We start from the raw sequence: 12192 nt of genomic DNA on the forward strand, positions 1-12192 counted from the left end.
AAGATATATTTTGCCATAAGTTATTACATGAGAAATATACAAAGGAAGGGATAGATGTAGGATTTTCTTCAGAGGTTTATTCAAAAGAATCTAGTAATCCAGAGTATGTTTTTTCACATGGCTTTCTGGTATTTCTAGAATATTCTGGCATTGATGGTGCCGAAACAAAACAAAACAAAACTAAACTCGACACTGATACTCCTTGGCATTGCTATTCAATTAGAGAGCAGATCCAACTGACACTGTGGCATAGTCTATTTTCACATTTTCCATGGTATTGAGTCCCCAAGACAACTATTTCCAGTGTTTTTTATCTTCTTAATCATTATTTGTGCTTGTAGTGATGAAGCTGACAGAGATTTGGCTCCCAACTGGCCCCTTGATCCAGACATCACACAGCAGTGATATAAGAGCATGCACCTCTAGACCCATGGGGCCTGTATTTATATCCTGGCCTGCTATTTACTAGCCATGTTAACTTGGGTACGTTACTTAATCACACTGTTTCAGTTTTCTTATCTGTACAAAGGGCAAAACCACAATAACCACCTTATAGGATTTTTATGGAAATTAAATAAGCACCTTCGTCCAGGTCTTCTAGAAAGCATAGCATGAGCGAAGGTTTAAGAGGCTAGTCCTTTATTTTGATGGTTACAGCTCAGGGTGGTAAGAGTCAGAGAAAAAGGTGACTGCAGTAACAAAGAAGGTGAAATGATGTGATGTGACGTTTGTTGATCTGGGTGCTATTTCACAGCAAACCACTTAGAGAAAAAGCAGGTCTCTTGGCAGGCATGTTTATTCCGTCCTTGGGAATTACCTGGAAAAGCTGCAGTAGGCAATAGCCACAGAGAAGAGAAGGGAGGGAAGGGAGGGAGAAGTTCTCTTTGGACCCTTCATCCGTTCTTTCCCATTGGTCAACGTTCAAAGTTCACCTTAATGTTGAGCTGGCTCTCCTACAATTCCAGATTGCCATTCAGCCCTTGGCGTTTCCTCTAGTAACCCTGCAGAGAGGCTCATCGGAGTCTGAAAGTGGAGAGGAGAGCCAGCGCTGGGAGGCCCCTGTGGGATAGGTCATCAAGGAAATCTGAGAAGGTGTCCAGAGTGTTCCACACAATGAATAAATATGTGTAAAGCACTTAGAAGAGTGCCCAAGGATGGTAAATAATTTGTGTGTGAGCTATTATTGCTCTGAGGCAGGCCGGGGAGGATGTAAAATAAGAATGAGACTTATAAATAAAGAGTTGTACTTGATAGTGATTGTAATGAGATTATAATTGCCCCAAGATTGTCTCTGATGTCATGGGTTAAACTGAGGCATAATTACAACTCCCTCTAATGGATTAGAAACACAAAAAGGGAACTAGAAATGGTGGATTCTTGCAAGTTTTTTTTTTTTTTTCTCTCAACCAAGACACAAAGAGTGATTTCAGAACAGGCTCAACTCTAATTTGGATTATGACCAATGCACCCAGGGGTGCTGACTGCAGCGGGGAACGAAATAATTCTGCCATGGTTTTGAAGCTGATGCCAGAACAATACATGGGAGACAGTATTTGACTTTCTCTCGGGAAGTCTCCATTTAATTGTATCTCTTTCTGGCTCCAAGGCTTGTGACTTGCTGGAATGCATAACTGAAGAAGACTGGATTCAGGGAATATCGCACAAAAGGACAAATAGCTATAACTTTGGGGGAGCAGGACATAGAAGGTTTCCAGTAAATGGAGTTCTGCCCAGAGTTACAAGATTGGGCCAGATCATTGCCCTGATGGTGAGGATTATCTGGTTAAAACTCTGAGACGCTTCAGGAAAAAAATAAAAGCACAAATGTAAAAGCATGAAAATCATCCTTTGTCCTCCCATAGCCCATCTCTTTTTTCCAATCTCCGTCCTATATTCGGGGTCTTAAGTTTAAGGATTCCTCAGTTTTTACCAAACCATCGCATTATAGTATGTTCAAAGGTATTAGTATGCCCAATAATTGACATTTCGTAAATATACAGTGTAATTTCAAACTTACCATGTAAATCTGAGTCATCTAGATGCTGACATAAAATTCCTTTTCTATAATTTTAACTATTTTTCAGAAAAAGATAAAAAAATGGATGCTGTTCTGTTTCATTCTAATTACTATCACTAAAATGGAAAGAAACCAACTCTATCAGGCTTGACTGCATGTTAAGTGGGATTCCCTCCTTGAAGAAATTTTTGCATCGTCAAGGGATTAAACTGGCAGCTGTCAGGCTTTTCTCATGCAAACCACAGACTTTGCCCCTCCTCTTCGAGTCTGATGGAGATTTATGCCAGATGCTTAGAAGAAAGGACTGTATTTCAAAATCTGAAAGTTAGCATAGGGGGAGAGAGGATTGCAGTAGGAAAAAAGTGGATTGTTTCATCATTCTGAAGTTCTTGAAAGTTTGGGAACATGCGTTGTTAGCATATAAATTACCTAACACACAAGACATAGGTACCATCAAATTAAAGAGTCAGAACACTTATTTGGTCAGAGTGGGTTTCCTCCTGGTCATATTGTTTTCTTGACTTTAGGAAAATATGGATTGATTTTGAGATGCTTGCCACAAAAACTCCCAAGTTTTCTTTTATGATTGCTTCACTGAAATAGACATAGATGAAATTGCCAAGAAATGATCGTTCCTCAAATTTAAGGTCTGTATTCTGAATGTATAATTCCTATGTGTTTTTTTTTTTTTATGAATAATGTGATGGAAAACTACAATGAAGAATTATTTTCATTACTATGTTTTTTTCAAATCTAAAATAATATTGCTACTCACATTTTCATTACTTAGGAAAGAATACTAAGTAAATCAGATTTGTTTATGGGCTTACATTTTAATGTCTCAGATCTATGATTTAATTATTCATATATGGATTAATTCAAAGTAAATTTAATCCTAAAAGAATCTTACTAACAGTTTTTATCTTGCAGTCATACTCTTCAGAATAACTTATTAACTACACCCAGCTTACATCTATTTTGATAAAAGTATAGAACTTTTGGGGCTCCTGGCTGGCTCAGTTGGTAAAGCATGTGACTCTGAATCTCAGGGTCATGAGTTCAAGCCCCATGTTGGGTGTAGAGATTACTTAAATAAATAAAAACTTAAAAAAAATTATAAAATTTTTTCTCCATATTATCTAGACCCTAGGGTGGAGGGGTAAACACACATAAAGCTTTACTCTTGAAATAATTAAATTTAAGATTAGATTTCATGAATTAGAGTTTGGTGTGTAAGCCAGTTTGAACTAGCCATTTGATTCTATCAATTATTTAAAAAATTTATGTGATTCTCTGCTTTCCTATTAACATTTATATTTCCTCAAATTCTACTTTATCTTTTCTATCAATATTGTAAGCCCCAACTAAGCAATGTATTGTAGATGAACTTTATCACAGTAGAAGTTTAAAAATATGTATCTCCAAATAACCTTTTAAGTATTGCAGAAATGCATTACTAAATTTGCAGGGAATGTTAACAGAAATGTTGAAAAATAACATTTACACTGAAGGACTGCAAAACTGCTTGTATAAAAGGAGAAGGTTGTAGAATTGCTACTTTTATTTTTTTGCAAGATTTATTTGTTTTAGAGAAAGAGTGCACAAGTTGGGGGCAGGGGCAAAGGGAGAGGGAGAAGGAGAATCTCAAGCAGATTTCCCACTGAGCACAGAGCCCAAGGCGGGACTCCATCTCAGATCATGACCTGAGCCAAAATCAAGAGTTGGATACCTAACCAACTGAGCCACCCAGGTGTCCCAGGATTGCTACTTTTAGATAGAATCTATTTAAATACATATGTTGATACTCACTCACTTTTGAATTAAGATGGGAAAAAATAAAAGGCTGCAAAGATATTTTCTGTAAAAAGCCACTTAACTGAAATATACTGATAACATGATTAACTATTCAGGTCACCCCTTCCTAAATCTCCTTTACAGGGATGTTTTTGTTTTGCTTGTTTTGTACGCCACAGGAAAACAGAACAAAACAAAACACGTATTTTTCAAATTTCCTGTTAGATAATAATCCTAGAGCAACTGCAATTTCAGTGTGCAGGAAAATGGATTTAGATTGTTTAAAAGATAAACTGAGACATATTAAAAATGTTTATTTGAGCAAACATTGATTCCAACTGGGCAGCATCCAACCTAGCAGACAGAAAGAAGCTCTGAGGGCCTGAGCAAAATGACAGATTTTTATTGGCAGAAGGGAGAGTGGACAAGGAAGTTATTTTAGACAAAAAAGCAGGTTGGTTATTGCAAAGTCACTGTCCTTTAGGGGAATGTGGGAGTCTAGCGATCGGGTGACCTCATTAGTGCTGATCAGGTGATTCCTGATTGATCGATTTAAAATTCCATTCCTGGGAGAGCCAAACTATAATTATAGTCTTGTTTTGGTGATGAGCAGTTCCATTTGGGCCTGTTTTCTAGTGTTAGATCATCTCCTATCTATCTATCTATCTATCTATCTATCTATCTATCTATCTATCTATCTATTATCTACCTATCTATCTATCATCTACCTATCTATCTCTCTAAACTTTTGTGTGTGTATGTGTGTGTATGCAATCTCATATTCCTATTTGAAAATAATCAAACTGTGGTAGATATTAAATTTTTCACTAAAGATTTTAGCTTTTTCTTCCTCTGAACATATAGGAAGCTTGCCCTTTGAAATTAGGTAAGACCACATGAATTACACTGCCCAATGAAATGTAAGCAGAAGCATTTAAGACCTGAGGTGCCGTTTGCCTTATCCCTCTTCTAAAGAGTGCATGCTCTTCCCTGAATGAAGATGACACAAGAAGAGCCCTTTCCCAATTTGTGATGGACTCTTGGTATTAACAAAAAAATAAGCCTTTCTTGTTTAAACCACTAAGTTATGTTCCCACATCTGAATCTAGGCTTTCTTGATTGTCCCATTCTTTGTCTCTTTTCCATTCTCTCTCTGCTCTTCTCTTCCTCATTTTTTTTCCCTCCCAAGTACTTACAGATATTAAAAGTGTAGTTAATCTTCTTTTAATGATGTGAAATGAAACCAAAATACCGTGGCTAACTGAACTCAGACAACAGTGGGTTTCTCTCTCTCTCTCTATTGAGCTCCATTTTTTTCCCCAAAATACTATCCCTTGTAACTCTCTCCTCTCTCCAAGACCCTCAGCACTTGATCACTGCCCACTTTCCAGTACCTTTTACTTTAGCTATTTAAATAGAGACCTGGTGTGAGAAAGGCAGATGAAGGAAGAAACACAAAGAGAATGAATAACAGAGAAAACTTGTTATAGAACAAGACTATAAAAATCTGAAAAGGCTTTAGTCAGTATTGCTAGTTCTGTTACTAAATAATAATATAAATCAATAAATTATTTCCATCTGTCAAAATCCATGGTCCAGTCTATGTTTTAGGATTGGAGTCACTGAAGTCGTATCTCTGACTTACAATGTGGTCCACGCCACACCTGAATTCATTTTAATCAGAGTCTTTCAGAGCAGCCATGGTATTTTTTTTTTTCTTTTGGAGAGGACTATTTAAATGGGCACCTTAAGAAGTAAATCTATATCTTGACATGATTCCTACTATAGCATCAGTAATAAGCAGGTCAGTGGCAAACATGGACTCCAAATGCAAAACTGTTTAAAGGGTTTTATAATATCTTAATGATTCTTCCAAGAGTTGTTTCTGTTGTTGTTTTTCCGTAATTCCAGTTGTCTCTAGAAACACTTAGGTACCTCAAATGAACTTAAAAGTCAAAATGGATGATGTCCATGGATTTCACTGGATGAACACTTTTGTTAGGTTACATCATGATACTAAGGAAAAGCATTCGAATCGCAAAGACAACGCTGTTTTAGTTTTCTTTTTTGAAGAGAGATCTCCCACCCCCACCCCATCCCTACTCTTGTCATGCTTTTATTTTTTCAATATTGGTCTTCATTTCTGGACTCACTAACAGACATAAGCAATTTTAATTACTTGGTTCTGAAAATGTCTTTTGAAGAGAAATTTATATTCTGTGTTGTAGCAAATTGCAGTTATTTAGGAACAGCTGCTGCCTGCTTGAGGCGGGCTGGAGTGTCAAGGTATACTACCCATTTGGAGCCAAAGGTCGGGGACCATAGAGCAGAGAGTTCCTGCCATCAGACTTTCACTTGTTTTTGTTGTCGTTGTTGTTCAGCTCCCATTCATCTTGATTCTTCTCCATTTTCTCCTTGAACAAGTGGAGATACATTGTAGTTCTAATTTCTATTGGCAAAAAATAACTTTCATTTAAATTGAAACATTTAATTTTGAATTATGTATTCCCTGTAGGTTTCTCTCCCCCCTACCCCCTGCCGACTTTATCCATTTCCAGACTTTGTTTTCATGGAATTATTATCCTCCTGTGTAAAAGTGTTGTGTGTGTGCATGAATTGGTTGATTTTTTATAGGTTATAGAAACATCTCTTTAATTACCTTGAACGATGTGAAGGCCACAGAGTTGAATGCAACCAAGGTGAATTTAATTTTAAAAAGAACTATAACATTTTAAAAATAATTTCCTTAAATTATTGTAAATATGAAGGAATAAAAATGTTAGGAGTATTCTTTTCCTAGAAAACGTACTCTGAAAAAGTGTTGAACATGCAGGATCTTTATTACGGAGAACTCCCAGACCAACACCTGTGGAAATGAGGGGAAAGAAGCAGGGTTGGGCAAAGGAAGATGCCAATCACCGTGTAGACCTAAACACATCTACGCCCAGGGAAAGGAAGGGAAGGAAATGGGATTGGGCGGAGGAGAAAGCCAGGTTGCATTGCAAACCTAACACACCTCAGCTGACCCCACAAATGGGTTTGGAGCTTAAATGCCTTTCAGAGTTGCCCTGAACTGGGTCAAGATGGCCAGACCTTTATATTTCCACATCTACCAGTCACTGGGTAATGTGGGCTCCTCAGAAGTAGAAACATGACCTTAGGGAAAGATGACCTCAAGCAGCTGGGCTCTGGGTCCGAAGTGATCCCTGAAGAGCATTGTGAAAACTGTCTGTTGACGTACCTCCTGTAGCTGAGGTAGCAAGCCCTTCACTGAGGAACTGTCTGGATGCTAAATCACTGGGTGAGTACATGTTTATTTCATATCGTATGTACGTATAAATGTATGTCTATCTCTTTGAGTGGATGTGAATAAAGATGTTCTAATAGATGCAGTTTAAAATTTTTCCAATACTTAATTATCCCCTCAATGTCCAATCAGAACCTCTTTAATATTCTATATTGGTAGGTTACTCTATTAATTTACTTTTTTTATATATGACTTCAAAAATAACAATCATCATATGTGAAATGAAAAAATATCAGAGTAAAAAAATTAGAAACATATTTTAAATGAGAAAGACAAACTACAACCTAAACCAGAGTCATGTGTAAATAACTTCACTTAAGCTTTATTTTGAGTTAAAGTGGTCTTATCGAATGGCTACATAGTAGCTAACATTGTCATTGGTTGAAAGATATAAACAAAACTGATAGCTATTATTTAAGAACTATTAAAATGGAGAAAATAATGTGAATTTGATTCAACAGCAAATACAGGTGTTATTGCTATATAGCCAATATTTTTGGCAGGAAAATGTAGGAGGACATGAGGTAAGAAAGGACTGAAAGGGATTTTTATACTTGTTTTAACCTTTGAGCCAAAAGAATATTTAAAAGACCTAGCTTACACAAAAGGGTCAAGTAAGGGTAGGTGGAAAGGTATATCTTAAAATGCTTCATTCTCAACCCTCCTTCTCCAAGCTCCAGGGATGATTTCCTTTCCCTCTAGAGGAGGGGAAACGCCAATGAAACTAATAGCCAAGGGTGGGTAATGGGAAAAAAGAAACAAAAGAAAGAAAGTGAGTAAAAGTAAAAGAAAAAAAAGAAATATGAAGAAAAAGACAAAGAGAAGGACCCATCAAAGGAAAAAAAAGGAGGGAGGGAAGAAGGGAGGGAGGGAGAGAAGGAAGGAAGGAAGGAAGGAAGGAAGGAAGGAAGGAAGGAAGGAAGGAGAAAATGGAAGAAGGCAGAGAATGATCCTGTGACATTATACCATTTTCAGGGCAATTCTGGCAGATACAAATCCTTCCACCAAAAAGCAGTCTGGCAACTGGCTCAACTCCTTCATTTGTCCTTTGCATGATTTTTATGGATGACTTTTCCTTAGGGAAAAAGTGACATATTTAGGGATAGGATATGGTTTAAAAAAATGTTGAAATAGGTGTCCCTACTAGGTCTTAATATTAAGCTGTTATGGTCTTTTAGCATTAAACAAATCTCTGCCTCTAATTTCAATTCAGAAGTAAACTATAGATATTACAGTGGAAATGTCTACAGCTTAAAAATGTCAAATAACAACTTCGACTGTTGACTATACACCTAAATTAAAGAAGTACCCTAAGAGACTTATTTCAGGCTTTGCACCTTCCTTTGAAATAGGAAAGTGCATAATGACTGGAATGGAATCAAACTTCTTGACCTACCCGTTGCATGAATCTTGAGGTAGATATTTAACTTCAATTACTAACCCCTCAGTTTCCTCATGTAATTGGCATAATAATCTTTATTGATGTGGTTATTTTGAGATTAAACCAAATAATAATTTTAAAGAGGAACATAATGCCTGGCACATGATACTTTGTCAATTAAAGATATTGTCAGTTAAAAGTATTACATTAGGTGTTTTTAAAGAAATTTCAACATTCAATACAAAACATTTCAGGAGGTTATTGACTGTATCTACTGCCAATATTATCTATTCATTCTCAATACTGGCCAGCAAAATGCTACCCTCAAGTTACAGGTCAACTTGTCAAAGTACTAACACCTCTAAACATGCTCTAAATATCTGACATTTGGGGATACCACCTGTAAAAGCAGACTTAACAACTTCACACGAAAGGAGAAAAGTTATGCATGATTGTATCCCAATGCCTTTGATTTTATAAGGCAAGACCCTCTGGAAAAATGCAGAGAGCTCCAGTAGAAAAAAAACCTATATTGTCCATTGTGATTTTTAGTTCAGTGAGAGCGCAGAAAGAGTGCGTGGTGGAGGGTTTTTCCTGGGATATTGCAGCCCAAATAGAGAATGGGCATCTAGGCCTAGAGGCCAGACACTGTCTAAAAAGGCCTTGAAATGTAACTTGTGGATTTTTAGAAGTGATAGTGGATACTTCAAAATAACATATAGTAACAAGGGTATGTAAGAATTTCAAATTTACTCAAAAGGTTGAATTGCCTTGGCTTAAGGTAACATTTATATTAAATGTATAAATTTTAAATCTCCAAAATCACGTTTTCTCTTTTAAGAATTTTCAAGGGCAACTTTTAAAAGAGCTCCTTTAATCTTGGCCAATAGAATGTTTAAAGAAAAGTACGCACACCTCTTAAAACTCTACTCTTCCCAAGGTGTGAAACCCTGTCTCCATTACAATGATTAAAAATTGTGATACATAAAATAGGGGTGATAATATTAAATTCTGAATTTTTCTATGAAATCACACCTTTCCCTCATATTTAATTAAATCTTAAGTATCACCTCCTGATGTTTTCATCCTGAAATGCCTGACCTATTTCAGGTGCCATTGTAGGCATTAAGAGATATCAAATATAAAATGAATAAAAATGTATGATACCTCCTTTCAGAGAACTTACAGTCCTACATACATATGAACTGATTTTGACATTAGGCACCTGTTCTATTGTTTTAAAACATATATGGGGCGCCTGGGTGGCTCAGTCGGTTAAGCATCTGTCTCTTGATCTCAGCTCAGGTCTTGATCTCAGGGTTGGGAGTTTAAGCCCTGTGTTGGGCTCCACGCTGGGAGTGGAGCCTGCTTAAAAACAAACAAAACAAACAAAAACCAAACACCTATGTAACATGAGATTTACCATCTTCACCACTTTTAAATGTACAGTTCTATGGTAGTGAGTACATTCACAGTGTTGTGGAACTATCACCACCCATCTCCCAAAACTTCAACATCTTCCCCAGCTGAAATTTCGTAACCATTAAACAGGAACTCCCCATTCTCCCTCCCTTCACTCCTGTCAACAACTTCCGACTTTCTGTCTCAATGGATTTAATTACTTTAGGAACGATTTTTTTTTTTTTTGACTGGCCTACTTCACCAAGCATATCTTCTAGATTTTTCCATGTTATACCATGGGTCAAATTTTCTCTTTTTTTTAAGGCTGAATGTTATGTTGTATGTATGACATTAAGTGCCTTTTACATTTCCATGGTTGCCAGTGACTTCCTTCTGGAAAATTCTGTCTGTATTTTAAATCTCTTCCATGAAGTCTTTTATTTAAAGAAATAACCTTTTATTTTAGAATAGTTTTATATCTGCAGAAAAGTTGCAAAGATAGTTTCTATTTGCTCCACAGGCAAGTTTGCCTGTTATTAACATCTTACTTTAGTGCAGTGCATGTGTTAGAACTAATGGGCTGGCACTGATATATTATTATTAACTAAAGTCTATATTTTCTTAAGATTTCCTTGGTGTTTACCTCATTTCCTTTTTCTGTTCCAATATCCCATCTAGGAGACCACATTACATTTAGATGTCATGTCTCCTTAGGCTCTTCTGGATTGTGACTCTCAGACTTTCTTTGTTTTTAAAGACCTAGGCAGTTTTTCAGAATACTGTTCAGGTATTTTGATGTTTATCTCATAGTTAGGCTAAGGTTATGGATTTTTGGGGGAAAAACTCCAGAAGTGCTATTCTTATCACATCAAGGTTATAGACTATCAACGTATGTTATCATTGATAATGTTAACCTTAATCATGCGCCTTGACGTAGTGTTTGCAAGGTTTCTCCACTGTCAACACACTGGTGAGTGTTTGCCAGTTTTCTCCACCATAAAGCTACTTCCCCCTTCTTTCTATACTGTATTCTTTGGAAGCAAGTCCTTAAGTGCAACCAACATTTAATAGGTGAAAACTCCTTGAGAGAGGAGTATCTGTGTAACTGCTTTGCAATTCTTCTGTACAAAAGACTTATTTATTCCACTTTGTTTTTTGCAATCATTTATGTCAGTATGAATAAAGCCATTTTTAGCAAAGTAAATTATATCATTTAGTGTTTGCTATGCCCCAGGACCTGTACGAACTAAGTATCCATTAATTTATGTAATTCTAGCCATAACCATATTGGTGTGTGTGTGTGTGTAAAGTTATATATATGTATGTGTGTGTGTGTATATATATATATATATATGTGTGTGTGTATATATATATATATATATGGATGAATAAGCCAAATCTCTGGATTAGAAACTTCAGTTCCCCAAGAAACATTATATATCTAACTACTTTGGCCACATAACTGAAATTTTAAGTTTCTCTATGACTCCAAGAAATGGATGGAATTTTGTAACTATTATTATTTTCTTATTTTCAGTGACACCTATGTTAAGAGCTTTAAATAAGAGCTTCATGGAATTTTTGAAAATCTGACAAGACAGAGATAATTGTAGTTGTGGACCTAACTAAGTAGTTTAGCTAACCAGCACAACTCATAACTGTCTGCTCCATGGCAAGAGTGTAGGTCTGTTGATCCCAACCTCTGCCCTTTATACCTAGGATTTCCATTGATCTCTCTGCTATATGCATCTATTTTGATTAGTGTTTAAGCACTGAATTTATAGAGACGTTAAAACTGTAGGCTTGGGTCCTTTGGCTAGCTGGGAGCCTTGGGGAAATCACTTGCCCACTCAAAACTTCTGCTTCTGGATCTATAAACTGGGGGGAGGAAGCAGTGATAATAATAGCTATTGTAAGTATTAAGGTAATTGATAATTGATTAGAGTCGTTTGCATGGTGCTTGGTACAATGTAGGTATTCACTTTATGTCATCTGTCATTATCAGTCTCATTATTGTGTTCTTTACGTGTTCTGTATTTGTCTATGTGAGATAGTCTTACGGTTTTGGTTTGGCTTGCTAGAAGGCAAGCCTGAGACCATTACTCTGCAAGTGATTATGGTTGCAAGCAGGCAGGACAGGAAAGGGAAGAAGGTAAGCAAGGTATGATCAGGTGAAGTTGAGCCTAAGCCTGATTCCATGGAGAATTCTGGAGTATAAAATGCTCTCCCAAGATTGTTGTACTTAATGTTTTTTTAGAGCTGTACTTCTGTATGCTGTTCTAGTCTATCTAT

General features: G+C 36.5%; 1 non-coding gene across 1 annotated transcript; it reads left to right on the forward strand.

Moving 5' to 3' along the window:
* The first annotated feature begins 3022 nt into the window (after positions 1–3022).
* TRNAQ-CUG (transfer RNA glutamine (anticodon CUG)) lies at positions 3023–3095 on the forward strand. Its single transcript has one exon. It is a non-coding gene; the product is annotated as a tRNA-Gln (tRNA).
* The last annotated feature ends 9097 nt before the right edge of the window (positions 3096–12192 follow it).

The sequence above is a fragment of the Leptonychotes weddellii genome, chromosome 1 (assembly GCF_054177405.1).
Source record: "Leptonychotes weddellii isolate Sample4059 chromosome 1, ASM5417740v2, whole genome shotgun sequence".
Taxonomy (NCBI): Eukaryota; Metazoa; Chordata; class Mammalia; order Carnivora; family Phocidae; genus Leptonychotes; species Leptonychotes weddellii.